The sequence below is a fragment of the Ceratotherium simum genome, chromosome 25 (assembly GCF_057802395.1).
Source record: "Ceratotherium simum simum isolate JZ-2026a chromosome 25, ASM5780239v1, whole genome shotgun sequence".
NCBI classification, from domain to species: Eukaryota; Metazoa; Chordata; class Mammalia; order Perissodactyla; family Rhinocerotidae; genus Ceratotherium; species Ceratotherium simum.
Genome location: NC_141924.1, coordinates 43,145,381 through 43,159,792, shown reverse-complemented (window position 1 = coordinate 43,159,792; position 14,412 = coordinate 43,145,381). Strand labels below are relative to the sequence as shown.

Here is a 14,412-nt window from a genome sequence, read left to right as displayed (position 1 = left end):
GATAGGGGTCTATTGAAATTTACATTTCAATATCCAATTTTCCCAGTGCCATTTATTGAAGAGACTGTCTTTCCATGGAGGGGCTCTCCTTCTTGGGGCAACTACTTTCCCCATTGGAATGACAATTCCCATCCCTTATTTAAGACTGAGAGAGATATTAAGTAAAAAACTAATTTAATTTGAAAACCATAACTTAAGAAAAGCATATTTAACAGTCTTAAAATGTAGCTATAGTAAAATCACTTAAAAATAAAGAGCTAGGTAAGTTCCTTGGAAACCACTTTAAATTGAGACAGACAGCAGAGAATGCGGTTAATAGCAAGCCTGAGCATTCAAGTGTGGAGGTCTTCATCTAAACGAGGGGAGAGGGAGGATGATGAGCCTCAGAAGTTCACGATACGTACGGTTGGATGCTCCCATGGAGTGCAATGAGCAGAGATCCAAGAAAGACACATCTGTACCAGTCCTCTACATGCGCCGCCTGGCCCCTGCTGAGTGCTCAGTGAGCACTTCTCTTGCATTTTACAAAATATTTCCACACATCTCATTTCATTTACTCTATATGTTACAAAGAAAATCCCAAGGAATAAATTGTTACCATTCTCATTGTACTGGTACATAAGAATTTTTACTTGTTGAAGCTGAGAGTGACTGGATAAGTCTGCAGTTCGGTCTCTCTAACCTGAATGTCCTGGTTGCACTCTCCCTGTAGAAATTGATCGTGTATTCCTCTGGCCATTGAGCTGTGATGATGAGAGAAAGTCTTTCTGATAGGAAAGTTCTTCTTGCTTCGAGTCCAAACTGAGCACGGATGTCACATAAGTAAAGACATGATACTTTTTGTGTCAAACCATTGAAATTCCCTCAAGCAGTAGCTGAGGACACTACTGTTAATCCCTTTCTCCACAGGGTTGAATGGGTGACATTTTGCATTGCAAAGATAGACCAGTTGTTTAATGTGACAGAGTTTTCAAAGAAAGCCTCATGGAATGTCTCAGACATGAGGTGGAGTTTCTAGAACTGATAGCATTTGTATAAGTGAAAAAGAGCTTTGAAGATTTATCAGCCATGAAGGAAAGCAAAAATATGACATGGTCGTGTCACACAAAGGAGACCTGTCTGCCAACAGCATGAAGGGAAACTGGAAGGAGATAATGTTAACTAGACCTTCAAAGTTCCGATGATAGGGAATGTCGACCAGGAAGATTATAAACTTTGACTATAACCTATTTAAGAAACATTTGGTTATTAGGAAGGGAAGAAATTATTCAGAAGTAAAGACACATAACCTTGCCTAAGACACGTTCTTGTGCCTTTATTTCAGGCTCCTTCATTCTGTGCAAGGGGAGGAAAGCATATTGACCGAGTGACTCAGGAGAACCGCTGACCTCAGATTCTCTAAAGGAGAAGAGGAGTAACCCCAAAACAGTACAGGTGAACAGTTCTTCTCTCAATTAGTGTTGAGAAGAATCCTAGAAACTAGGGAAATTTCCTTACTATATTAAATTCAGACCCTTACAACATCAGATCCCTCTATATCAGGAGGTGGTTGAATAAGGCCTCCCAATCTTATTTATATGATCACCTATAAAAAACAGAATGGCATTCTGGGTAAGCCAAAATACCTGCAAAACAAATTTAAATGGACCTGTATTGGATCCAGTATCTATATATCATACCTAATATCTATATTCTATCTGTTCATTCAATAAATATTTATGAATTACCTACTATATGCCAGGCCCTGAGGGTACAGTATTTATAAGAGAGGTATGATCCCTGACCTAATAGAACTTGCAGTCTCCTGGGGAAAACAGGCATTAAATAAATAATTGCATTCATTTTTACCTGTATAACTTTGCAAAAGATGAACAAATATCTTTTGAGGCTTTATGCTAAGTGTAGGAGATACAAAAATAGCCTTCCTCAAGGAAGTGAAAGTTGAATCTACCTGAATGTATTACATTAGTAAAATTTTTCCAGTTGTTACTCTTAATATCCAATAATGCTGCCTCCTTTGCCTCCTAACGTGATATGACTCAAATCTCCCTTCTGTTCGAATCCCCATCCCAATCCACTGGCACCAGTTATAGAACATTGTCACTTCTAACCACTGAAGGCTCATCGAAGAGCCTGTGAATTCTTCCACTGAATGGAATTTCTCTGCCTTTTTGAACCTCAGCTGAGATGAAACAGGCCTATTTATTTCTGTTTCAGAAAGCAGAGAGCTGCATTTTCTTTGATCTGAGGGTTTATGGAACCCACAAGATCTGAAAATCCTGTTTTAGAATATGGCATGATGGAGAACTGAACATAAAGACCCTGATCCAATAACTTTATGTCTAGGACTTATCCTTATGTATTAACAGAAGATTTGGACTTTAAAAAATGAATTCCCTCACATTCATGGTTTAGGCCTCTTTAAGGCAAGGTAACTAGAGGCAAAGGTACCTAATTACACTGCCCTCAAAAAACATCAGAGGGTGGTGGCGTCCCGTATAAAGTGGAGGAAGATGGGCACAGATGTTAGCCCAGGGCCAGTCTTCCTCAGCAAAAAAAAAAAGGTGGGGGGGATTGGCAGATGTTAGCTCAGGGCTGATCTTCCTCACACACAGAAAAAAAAAATCAGAGGGACTATTTCTGAGTTATCAGACAAATACAATAAGAGCTTACACCTCTTGAATCTATCTCTCTAAAAATAGATGAGGAAGGTCTCAAACCGCATATTCCTCCGTTGATGTGTATATAGAGCTTTTAGATCCTGGCCCCAATCTTGGAGCTATACAGTCATTCATCACACCTATTCACTAACAATCATCGTTACAAGAAATCTAAATGCCAGGACTGGTAATGGTTCTACTAAGACCCCGACATATTACTTTTATGTTATAATTTTAATAGTGAATGATCTAAAAATTCACTTGGGATCCCCCAACTAAAAGAAAAGAAAAATATAAAACTCAAATAGCATTTTCTAAAAGATTCCATGGTCTCCCAAATTTGGAAATGTGTGTTGAAATAAAATAAACTGTTCTTTTATTCTTAACAAGTGTTCTATGGAATACTTTTTAAAAAAAATTGGTGGAATCAAGAAAGAAAAGAGATATATGCATGTTATGCTGGTAAACTGGCTTTCTGAGGAAAAAAAAACCCCTCTGATTTGAAGTCTTTGTTGATTTCTTTAGTATAAATACTCCCACTGTGGCCAATTTCAAGCTACCGACCTGAAATCACTGAGCACAGAGTTGGGAAGAGACACGCACAGTTCTGTGCAGACCAGCTCCATCACCCGCTGGCTGTGACCTGGGAAAAATAAATATTAATTTATTTTCTGTTAAAGAGCCAAAAGACTACATCTTCTCAATGTAGTTCCTAGAAAATCCAGTTTTTGAAATTATACTTACGTTTGGTTTTAATACTTTATAATAAAGTTTCCTTTTGTAAACCTTTCCAATGCTGCACACTTTGATGTGATTTAGGTTTAAACGTGGAAATCAATTTTCTCTAATGAGAAATATAGATAAAGATGTAAATGTTTGTTAGTAAGACAATGATATTAAAAAGATTTGTTACTGAACTTGACAGTCAGTGTCTACTCCGTGCGAGAAGGCAGATTTACAGTACTCTCAGGACTGTCCACCAGGTGGCAGACATTGCACGGCCACTTGACAGACAGGAAATCATTTCTGCAAGACTGAACAATAGTTTTTGAATATGCTAAAGGAAATAAAAAGCACATGTGATTAAACAACAACAAATGCAGGAGCACATTTACAACTTGGATGGTACTTTTTTTTTTTTTCCATCCAGCCCACACCTCTCTTTGGGTTCCAGAGAGCATTATCTCACTGCTCTTCCCTGATATTTTCATTCATGGAAACATCTGAATTTGAACATGGCTAAAACTGAAATTTGATCTTTCCCACTCCTCCAATTCCACTCTTTTAGCCTTTCCTTCCAGTTGCTCATCCCAGAAACCTGGAAATCTTCCTTGATAGTTTCATTTTCTTGCCTTCCATATCTAATCTCATCATCAGATCCTGCTGACTCGTCTGTTATGTTTCCTCGGGCTGAGGGCCGTAGCCTCCCAACTTGTCTTCTTCCTTCTAGTCTCCACACAACAGAAACAGTATTGTGTTTAAAATGTAAATTGGAACATGTTATTTTCCTGGTTAAATCCTTCAATGGCTTCCATCAACTCAAAGAAAAATTTTTTCTTTCACTATTGACTTTTTTCCTTTAAAGTAATTAACGTTTTACTTATTGTAGCAAAGTCGTAGAATGAACTAGTAAATATGAGTAGATAAAAGGCAAAGCAATAACCTACAATGTTCTACTGGATGCGGCTACCTGGCTTTGTAGTGTAGTGCAGATGCTCTCAATAGAAAATAGGTTGTTCCTTTGGTGTCCTCAGGGTCATAATCTACATCCACTTACCACAGAAAAATTACCTGCTTGTCTGCCTCAGGAAGGTTAAAGGTAGGTCTTAGGATCTTATTTGGAGGATGTAAAAGTCTCTCGAGAGAAATTGTGAAGGAAACTTTGGGACAGTGGTTAGATCTGAAGACAATAGTAAGTGCTTCTTTTTTTTTTTTTTAATTTTATTTATTTATTTTTTCCCCCAAAGCCCCAGTGGATAGTTGTATGTCATAGCTGCACATCCTTCTGGTTGCTGTATGTGGGACACCGCCTCAGCATGGCTGGAGAAGCGGTGCGTCGGTGCGCACCCGGGATCTGAACCCGGGCCGCCAGCAGCAGAGCGCGCGCACTTAACCGCTAAGCCTCGGGCCGGCCCTAGTGCTTCTGACTAGCAAATGTTGAGATAAATGTGCCTCAGTTCCTTGTGGGGATGCTTCAGTGTTCCAGTTATCTACAGCTGTGTAATAAAACAAAGCACAGAACCGCCTATTTTTATTATCTTCTCTCATGTTCTGGGTGCTGACTGGGCTCGGCTCCCGTGGTTCAGTCAGACTGTGGCTGAGGCTGGAGTCATCTTGAGGCTTCCTCATCCACGTGTGCACAGGAGAATGTGGGCTATTGGTTGGGACCTCAGCAGGGACTTTTGGCCAGAACATGTACACATGGCCTTTTTATGTGGCCTGAGCTTCCTGAAAACAACCATCAATGTGGTAGCATAAAGGGCCAGCCATCTTGGCCCAACCTGGACAGCTCTGAAGGGCCATTCGCTCTAGAGCTCCCTGTGGCTTCAGCAAGGCGGTCACTGGGACAGCATCACAGCTCAACTTCTCCCTCTGTCCACGCTTGCTCTCTTCCCTTCCCTTTTCTTCCCTTCCCTTCCCTTCCACAGGTGCTAATCACAAGAAACTCCTTCATGAACATCACGCACATTAACTCAGTCTCAGAGTCGGCTCTAGGGAACCCAGCTTGCAACAGCATGGGAACTATGAACTCAGTAGGGAATGCTAACCAGTGAGAGCTAAATGAGCTGTAACCATATGAGGCCAGCCAGCATTGGTACCAGAATTTCCATTTGGGCGCATTGGGAGCAGCATTCTCTTTTGTGTATGTGTGTGTGTTTGAGGAGATTGGGGGGTGGGTGATTCACTTTAGGGACTTATTTTGAAGTTGCTTGCATACAATACACTATAACTTAGATTGCGTATTTATTTGTGCGGCTTGTCTGGCCAGCTGACAGAGATATGCGGATGAGAATAAAAGTCCCTGCCTACACATACACATCCCCCACCCCAGCCACTCTTAGGATAGCCATCTAGGTTGGCTGAAGGAGTTGTGGCATTCTCCAAAAACTCTTACAAAGAACTGAGGCACTCAGCATCGTCGTTGGTGTTTTGTGGCTGAAGGCGAGCAAGAGAATAATCATGAGGGCAGCACCAGAGCCTGCAGTGGCAGGGCCGATGAAGGGCATAGGAACCAGTGTGTTCACTGCCTAAACCAGGGGTGCCCTGTAGGAAGATTCACTTGATGACTTTAAGAAGCTTGTTGGAGCCTGTTTGGGAACCAACCAAAACTTAGAGCTACAAAACCCATTGTCTCCCAAATATTCGCCTGGCTTACTCCCTTAATTTCCTTTAGATTTTTGTCAAGTATCACCTTTTCAAAGAGGCTTCCTTGGCCATTTGCTCTACTTAAACTAGCAGTCTTTTACTCCCTCCCTTTCTACTGCTTTTATATTCCCTTATATTGCTTATCACCACCTGATATAATTTTATGTATTTACTTCTTTTTTTTTTTTGTATTTACTTGTTTTTTGGCTGTCTCTCCCACCAGAATGTAATCTCTGGAGGGGGAAGGAGTTTGTCTGTTTTGTTGGTCACTGCATGCCAAGCGCCAAGCAATAGCAAGAACTTAGTAGATATTTGTTGATTGAATAAATGAACAGGTATTTTCTTGAGTAAACAAAACCTCCAATTCTCTATATTCTGGTAGAAATTCCAAACTCTCCCAGAGATGGAAAGCATAGACAACAGCATTTTTTTACTGAATGTTTCCTAAATGGCTTTTATTTTATATTTGTGAAATTAATAAAACGGATTACCATGATAACATAGGTAGAAGAAAATAGATCATTCTGGTAAAAATCAAATATCTGTATTCCAACTTGGGTAAATTGAAAAATGCCTGTTCTCCTCCAGTTCCCTCCATAGGTTCTCCTCATAAAACAAGATAAGGCCATTGCTTCACAGTGCTTATTAGCTTGAAAATACACTTTTGCTTTTTTTATGGAGAGTTTATGTGGGTCAGAATTACACATTAGTATATGAACTTGTCTCTTCCAAATGGAGCAGTTGAAATGGGAACACCAATTTATTTGAATGGGGCTGTCAATACTGCCCTGAAAACACCAACCACCACAAGTAGGCACTGATAATAAGCCTGAAGTGTATTGATACAGAGTACATTGTATTTCCAATGCAATAGGGTACTTTTACCTATAAAAGGAATAAATGCAATCACCCGGGGTAGAACCATTTTGCAAGAATTTGCCTATGAGTTGGAGAGGCATCCAAAGAATATCTGGTATGCCCAGTCCTCCAGCTTCCTGGGAACTGCCCTCTTTCTCCATATTCTGGGAATTTGGGTCACGTCTTCCCAATCCATATAAAGATATAGTCTTCCTAAACTGTGACACCCTACCCTCTCTTGGGGACAGACACTCGTCCTGGGGACTGGGCCAATGACTCCTTCCCTGGAGATGTGGCATCAGGCCCTAAGATCTTGACTGTTTTGAAAGAGGAGATATAACCTAGGAAGGGAGTTGTTCATGGTGGGTATTTCCGCCCTGTGGCCTGTAGAACAGAGACAGCCATTGTGCAGGGAGAGAGAGGGGTGGAGACTTGGAGCGAAGCAGAGACCTGGGATGGAGAGCCTCTCCTGATTTCCCGATGGTGCTCAGGACCCTCGTTCCAGTTATTTACTCAGGTCCTGCTGCATCTCTTGCCCTTGGGTTCTGTGAGACAACCTCATTCCTCATAATAAATTCCTTTTTCCCCCTTCATGTAGCTCATTTGGGTCTCTATCAATTGCCACCAAAGATTCTAACAAACATGCTTTTCTTTAGTAGATTTAGGCTTTGCCCTTTTCTAACTGCCCCTGAAAGTTCTCCAAAAAGCAAAGAGGAGGAGCTGCTCTTTGTCCCCTTACAGAGAAGCAGCCAGGCTCCGCAGCGCGGAGGTGTTTCTGATGAAGGGTTGGATCTAGCACGTGCACAAAAGTACCAGTCCTCCTTTCCTGCTGAGTTTGGAGCACTTGTAAAAATGTTTAATCCTGTACTGTTTTCTTGTTATTATAAAACTCTCTTTGAAAAATATTTGTACAAAGGAGTCTTTTAAAGAAAGCCAGACTTGAGGAGGTCCTTGCTGTGTCCTCTGAAAAGCTCCCTACAACCTCCAACAGTCTGCAGTTTTAACTGGTTATCTTGATAATTTGCTTCCCTAGTAATTGTATTAAAACTGACATCTCTATTTTTTGAAAGGTAATTAAATACTTGTGAGGTTTCTTTGTTAAGCCAGAAGAAGAGTTTTAGAATGCCTTCTTCCTCCTTTGTGCACACATGAATGGCACGTCCACGACTCGGTCTCCTTACTCAAACAAATAAGGGAGAGATTTTGTGTCATTAACTGGGACCAGTCAGGGTTGCAACTACTTCCCATTTCAAATCCATTCTTATTGCTGTCACCCAATTTATTTTCATTAACTGATCCCTAATACTGGGAAAGTACTTGAATTCCATGGATCTTTATTTCCCAAACAATACTAAAAAAAGGGTTTTCACTTCTGTAGTATAAACTTACTGCTTATCAGGATCCTAACGGGCTGAGTACGAGTACTACTTGAAGAAAAAATAATTTGATTTTTGTGGTCTCTTAGGGAAGCAGAAAACCTCCATAGAATCATTTTGTGAGAAAAGCAGACTCACTTTTGGGTGCAGGTCCAAATAATATTAATCTTATCTGGTGCTGGAATGATGTCCTCTGGATTTTAGAGATCTCCTTGGTTCTCGAGTTGTTTGATACACAGTCCAGGACTGGGCAACACCAAGTGAGGAAGGGGGCTGACAAGCTGCTGGTGAATTGGGGCCTTGAATCTTTGATGAAACTGGGCCAGGGCATCCCTTGAACTAAAGCCGCCTTGGTTTCTCAAGTGTTTATCTGTCTGCCATATTTGTCTGAAGAATGGGCTTTGCCCTCTCTCTTCTTCATTACTCCTGGTCCACACTGGGTCATCTACCTGTCACGTTTCAGCCAGGCAATGAAGGCACAAAGCTACTATAATACATGGTGGGAATCTTGGTACACATACTATATACACAAAGGTAATCTGATCCACAGACTCTAATTTCTTCATTTTTTCCAGTCCATATACAGAACTCTCTTTCTTTTCCTGATTTCTTAGGAAGTGAGATTTCTTTCCTTCTTTGTTTTTCTAGGTTAACTTTCAGGTCCAGAATGAGGTTCATTTTACGGCAGCTTGTAACCTCCTGTATATTTATTTCCTGTCAGTCTCTCATCCACCAAGGCTTCTCTTCACCAGTCCCTCTTTTTCCTGGCCATGTAGGCTCTGGACAATTCCCTTGATTGTTTTCCTTTTTAAAAAGTATTTTCCAACTGCTGGATTCTCAAGGCCACATAGCCAGTAGGTGAGAAAGCAAGAACTCAAACCCGGCAGTCTCTTTCTAGAGCCTGGAATCTTGATCACTGTAGTGTACCTACTGAAGAATGGACATGAGGTGGGGATGAGGCACAGGACTGAGGGTAGGAGAGAGGCTCCAGTGCAGCTGTTCAAACACCATTTCAAGGCTCCTCTTGAGAGTGGTGGCATAATATAGTCAGGCTGGCTTTAAAAAAACAAAACCATGGGCGGGGGGGTTACAGTTGTTTCATCACTGTCTTGTAGTCAGTGTTAATCATGGTGTACTAGGAATCTTAAGATCAATTTCAAATCTTCTTCATACTTTCTTCCTGTAGACCTTTGGGTCCCCATGAAAATAGAATTTCTAGGTAACCTATTTTTCCAAAGTTCTCAAAGTAGGGCATGAAGATGATTAGTACCCTCCTCTCCAACCTGGCTCACATTCATGAGCACACGCGCACGTGCACACACACACACATATCCATTCTCTATATGACATATGCTGTAATTAACTCTTTAAAAACTACCAAAGTGCAAAGTTCTTTCCTTCCCAGGGAAATTTCTTCCGGTAATACTGCTTATTTCTTCCAGTAATACTTAGGTACTTATTCCAGTCACAATCGCTCTGTAACAAACCACCTCCAACTTAGTGGAGTACAACCACAATCAGTGTGGTTTCCTATGGTTTCTAGGAGTCAGGCCCTGGGACTCTCATGCTGGTGATGTCAGACAGTGACTGATGCTGTGACAGCAGATGGGGGCGGGGAGCAAGGAGGGCTGCATCCCTGGGCTGGGTGGGTCTCCCACGGACAGTCTCAGGTTGTCTCCACATGGAGTTATTCTGGGTCTTCTCACAGCATGATGGCCTCAGGGTATTTGGATTTCTTCTGTGGCAGTTCAGGACTACAAAACAGTCTTTCAGCCACAAGACAGAAGCTGCATCACCTTTAATGACCTAGCCTCAGAAGTCATATGGTGTCACTTCCACTGTATCCTCTTGGTTACAAGCAAGTCACAACCCTGCCCAGATCCGCTGTTCCACTGCTTCTTGCCACTCAGTTGGTACTCGGGTAATGATGGAATCGTAGGCCCAAGAGGAACATCAAATGTCACCTAGTTCCACCCGCTATCTGATGCAATCGCTAATTACTCTCTGAAATAAAATTTCTGTTATTTACTTGGACTTTCTCTGCAAATTTCAATCCATTTTTTTAAAAATGTGAACTCTAACAAGTTTTGCACTTCATTTTATTTTTAATTATCATATCTGTTTTTTCCAACACTACCCCAAAAACTCAATAATACAATAATAATTATTTTCAAGGAGTTGATGGTTTACATGAAACAGGATAACCACATACAGACAAGGTAAATGACAAGCATAGGCCCACACGACAAATAAGTGCTCACAGAAAGGGCAGTTCAGGGAACGGATAGTCAGAAACCTCTGTTGGGCGCAGGGGTCTGTAAGCTTTCCTTTAGGAGAGTGGCTCAGCTGGAGAGATGGAATGGAGAGGGCACTCATGCAGAGACGGGACAACAGGATCTGACTCGGAATGGAAATAGGAAAGCGTGAACGGCAGAGAGTGAAGAAATGGGATTGACTGCCACCAAATTCTGTCCTCCTCCCTGAGGGAAGAAGAGGCCGAGATCCAACAGCCAATTTCTAACTTTCCAGAAGACTAAGAAACAGATTTGTAAGGAATAAAAAGCATATGGGCCTGAGGTTTAGGAATTGGAAAGCATCAAATTGTAGGATGGGTGAAGGTTAAATGTTCCAACTTTGTCATTGGATCAACCTAGATTTAAATCCCAGGTCTTCCTCCTAGTAGCTGTGTACCCTCAGAATATGCTAACCTCTCTCAGGTTCTGTTTCCTCGCCTAGAAAACTCGCCTACCTCATAGGCTCATTGTGAAGATAAGTAACATGTTTGTCAAGTATTTCAGGCAGTGGCTGGCACAAAGTAAGTGCTCAGTAAATGGTAGCTCTTAGTACTCTCATCTCTATGGAAATCCCGAAGTGTTTGAAGATGGGCTTTTTTTCCTATCTCCACAGCAAATCATTGGGGAAATGTTTCCTGACTTGTGAACTTTTGTCTTCATTATTATTAATCAGCAGTCATATAACTGAATGTTCTTAAATGGCCCGACAATAATTTATTTGTTACTTGAATACCACTCCTGACAGAAGGTAGGTGCTACAGCAAAACAGAAATAAGGAGAGCATGATTAAAAGAGCGTATTAGTGAGATTAGTAATCTGAGTTACTCAAATTACGGATACTGAACTAAAACCTGGGCTGGTGGTGGAGTGGGCTGTCCTCCTCCCAGTCCATCCCCTCGCCTGTGTTCAGGGCCTCTCCCTTCAGAGGAAGGCCTGAAGTCGCTTTGTTCCATGTAAGAATTTTACAATATTCAACCGGTGTCCTGAAAACTTTGCAAGGTGTTAGGTGTTATTCCAAAGATTTATAAGTGCTACAGACTGAATGTCTGTGTTCCCTCCAAAACTCGGATGTTGAAGCCCTAATCCCCAGTGTGACGGTATCTGGAGATGGGGCCTTTGGGAGGTAATTAGGTTTAGAAGCAGTCATAAGGTGGAGTTCTTATGATGGGTGATGCCCTTATAAGAAGAGACCAGAGAGCTCCCCGCCCCACCCCACATATGAGGACAGAGCAAGAAGGCGACCAACTGCGAATCTCACCTGACACCAAATCTGCCAGCCCCTTGATCTTGTATTTCAAAGCCTCTCAATTGTGAAAAATGAATGTCTGTAGTTGAAGCCCCCAGTCTATGGTACTTTAATGGCCCCAAATGACTAAGACAATAAGGAAGTTGAATATTTGGATTTCGAATTACATTTTCCCATAGAAAACTTGATTTAAATAATAATTCACTAATGAGGGGAGGACACTAACTAACTGAATCCGTAATGTAGATGAAATATCAAACATTTTAAAGACAGTATTTAAAAAACTGTTGCAATATTGTTTTTTAAACAAAACAGGAAAAATAAAGCCTTAGTCTATGAGCGGGAGCCCCGGGTTCAGTCTGCTGTGCTCCTCTCCGGCTGTGTGCATCTGACCAGATCATCTTACCTCCAGCCCTCAGTTTCTTCCCTTGTAAAATGAAAGGGTGGGAAAGGTTGTGGCAAAAGCACATTTAGGGGCTGGCCCCGTGGCCTAGTGGTTAGAGTTCTGTGCACTCCGCTTCTGCAGCCTGGGTTCACAGGCTCAGATCCTGGGTGTGGACCTACACCACTTGTCAGCCACGCTGTGGTGACGACCCACACACAAAATAGAGGAAGATTGGCACAGATGTTAGCTCAGGGCCAACCTCCCTCAGCCGAAAAAAAAAAAGCCCACTTAAAAAAAATGTCCTTCACACTCCTACCCACTAAAAGGGACTGCAAGAAGCTACTTAGAGAAGGAAACTCTACACAGAAACTGAGAAAGGCCCTGACCTCATACCACCAACTCGGAAAACATTATCCACAAAGAACGTCCCCTGAGTAAGCTGGCAGAGAAGCCAGGTTCGGAGGCAGATTCTCTTGCTCCTGGACACATGCAAACGATGCACATGAGATTGAGGCACTGCTAATTCTATCCAGTTTAGAGGAATGCGGGCTTCAAAGGATGGGTGGGCTTCAGGAAAGATGGCGACCCCCTGCTCTGAGTCAGCCCCCCGCTAAAGGTCTCTAGGAGGCAACCGCATGTCCAGAAGTACCGTTCAGGATGGACTAGAGGCTGCAGATGGGTTAGAAGAGGATCTTTAAAGCTGATTTTGCAAAGTACTTTACGTGAGACTGAGGGAAGGTGAAAGGTCAGTATCAAAGAATGAGGAGGGGACACTGATGAAATTATGGGCCCAGCAATCCCCGGGTACCCTCAGCTCTATCATTGCCAAAAATAATGGGACAGGAGGAGGAAGCCCTCAGTAAAGGAGAAATTTATTTATTTTTTCTTCTTTAGAAACCACTTGGGGGGCTGGCCTGGTGGCACAAATGGTTAAGTGCACGCGCTCCGCTGCGGCGGCCCGGGGTTTGCCGGTTCGGATCCCGGGCGCGCACCCACGCACTGCTTGGCAAGCCATGCTGTGGCGGTGTCCCATATAAAGTGGAGGAAGATGGGCAAGGATGTTAGCCCAGGGCCAGTCTTCCTCAGCAAAAAAAAGAGGAGGATTGGCAGATGTTAGCACAGGGCTGATCTTCCTCACCAAAAAAAAAAAAAAAACAAGAAACCACTTGGAGGGCAGTAGTGGGAAAACACTGAAAGGTCTTGGAGGTGCTACTGAAGCCCCAAGTTCAGAGCAGCGGACAGCTGTGCCATCCTTTGTGTCTCACTTGGTGTCCCTGGAATGACAAGAGGAGTGGGAATTGGGGCCACAGAAGCCTAGCAGACAACCTGTCTCACGGTTAACTCCCGTCTCGCGGCTGGACAGGAGAGTTTTGCAGGTTTTGGTACGGCTCACAAAGTAATTGTTAGGGTACTGGCAAAGAGTGAAGCTGGAGTTCTAGCCCCATCAGGGTTACCCCTTTGGCAACAGCACAGCTGTTACCCTCTTTCTGGCTACAGCTGTGGCTGTGCAGCGCATGGAAATGGACAAAACCTTCCTTCTGCGCGTGAGACCACGGGGCACCCCGCTGAAACTTTGGTTACACCTGAGGAAACCACAATTCTGGCTGAAAACCGAGATGAAGACCCACTAGAAGATCCAAATCTTCATTTGAATATTGATAAATGAAAGAGTTTACGGTGAAAGTGAAGAAATCTACGACTCTCTCATGAACTGCCACTGGCAGCCTCTGGACACAGTTCACACTAAAATCCCAGATGAGACCCCAAAGAAGCAAGATGTTCATTAAGCTACCCGACTATCATACTAATTGTATCCTGTTTTGTTTTTGCAAAATAAATGTGTGTGTGTATATATATATTCTCCCAGGAATGTACTGGATTCTGTATATAAATATAAGCTTCCAGGACTTAAATGTGATTGACATGGTAGAATGTAATGTAAATAAACTTTACCAGCACAACAACACATGAGGCCTGCCAGAGGGAATGGACACATGGCATGCCCAGTTGTGGAGGGAGCCCGCCTCAGCTACCAACACAGGCCTTCCTTTATGAATAAGAGCAAGGACAAGTCTCTCAACTGTGGAGAAAGTGAAGAATCCAGAAGGAAGCCCAGTTAGGTGATCAGCAAACAGCTCCCTGTGAAACAGATTTTAGGAGGCAAACAACGGAGAACCTTAGACCAAAGGGTCCACCTTGAAATGATCTAAATGATCTCTGTCTCCTT

The 14,412-nt window shown here is 42.5% G+C and overlaps 1 pseudogene; it reads left to right on the top strand.

Moving 5' to 3' along the window:
* Window positions 1-373: 373 nt before the first annotated feature.
* LOC147913782 (putative uncharacterized protein C6orf52 pseudogene) lies at window positions 374-13,993 on the top strand (annotated as a pseudogene).
* Window positions 13,994-14,412: the final 419 nt, after the last annotated feature.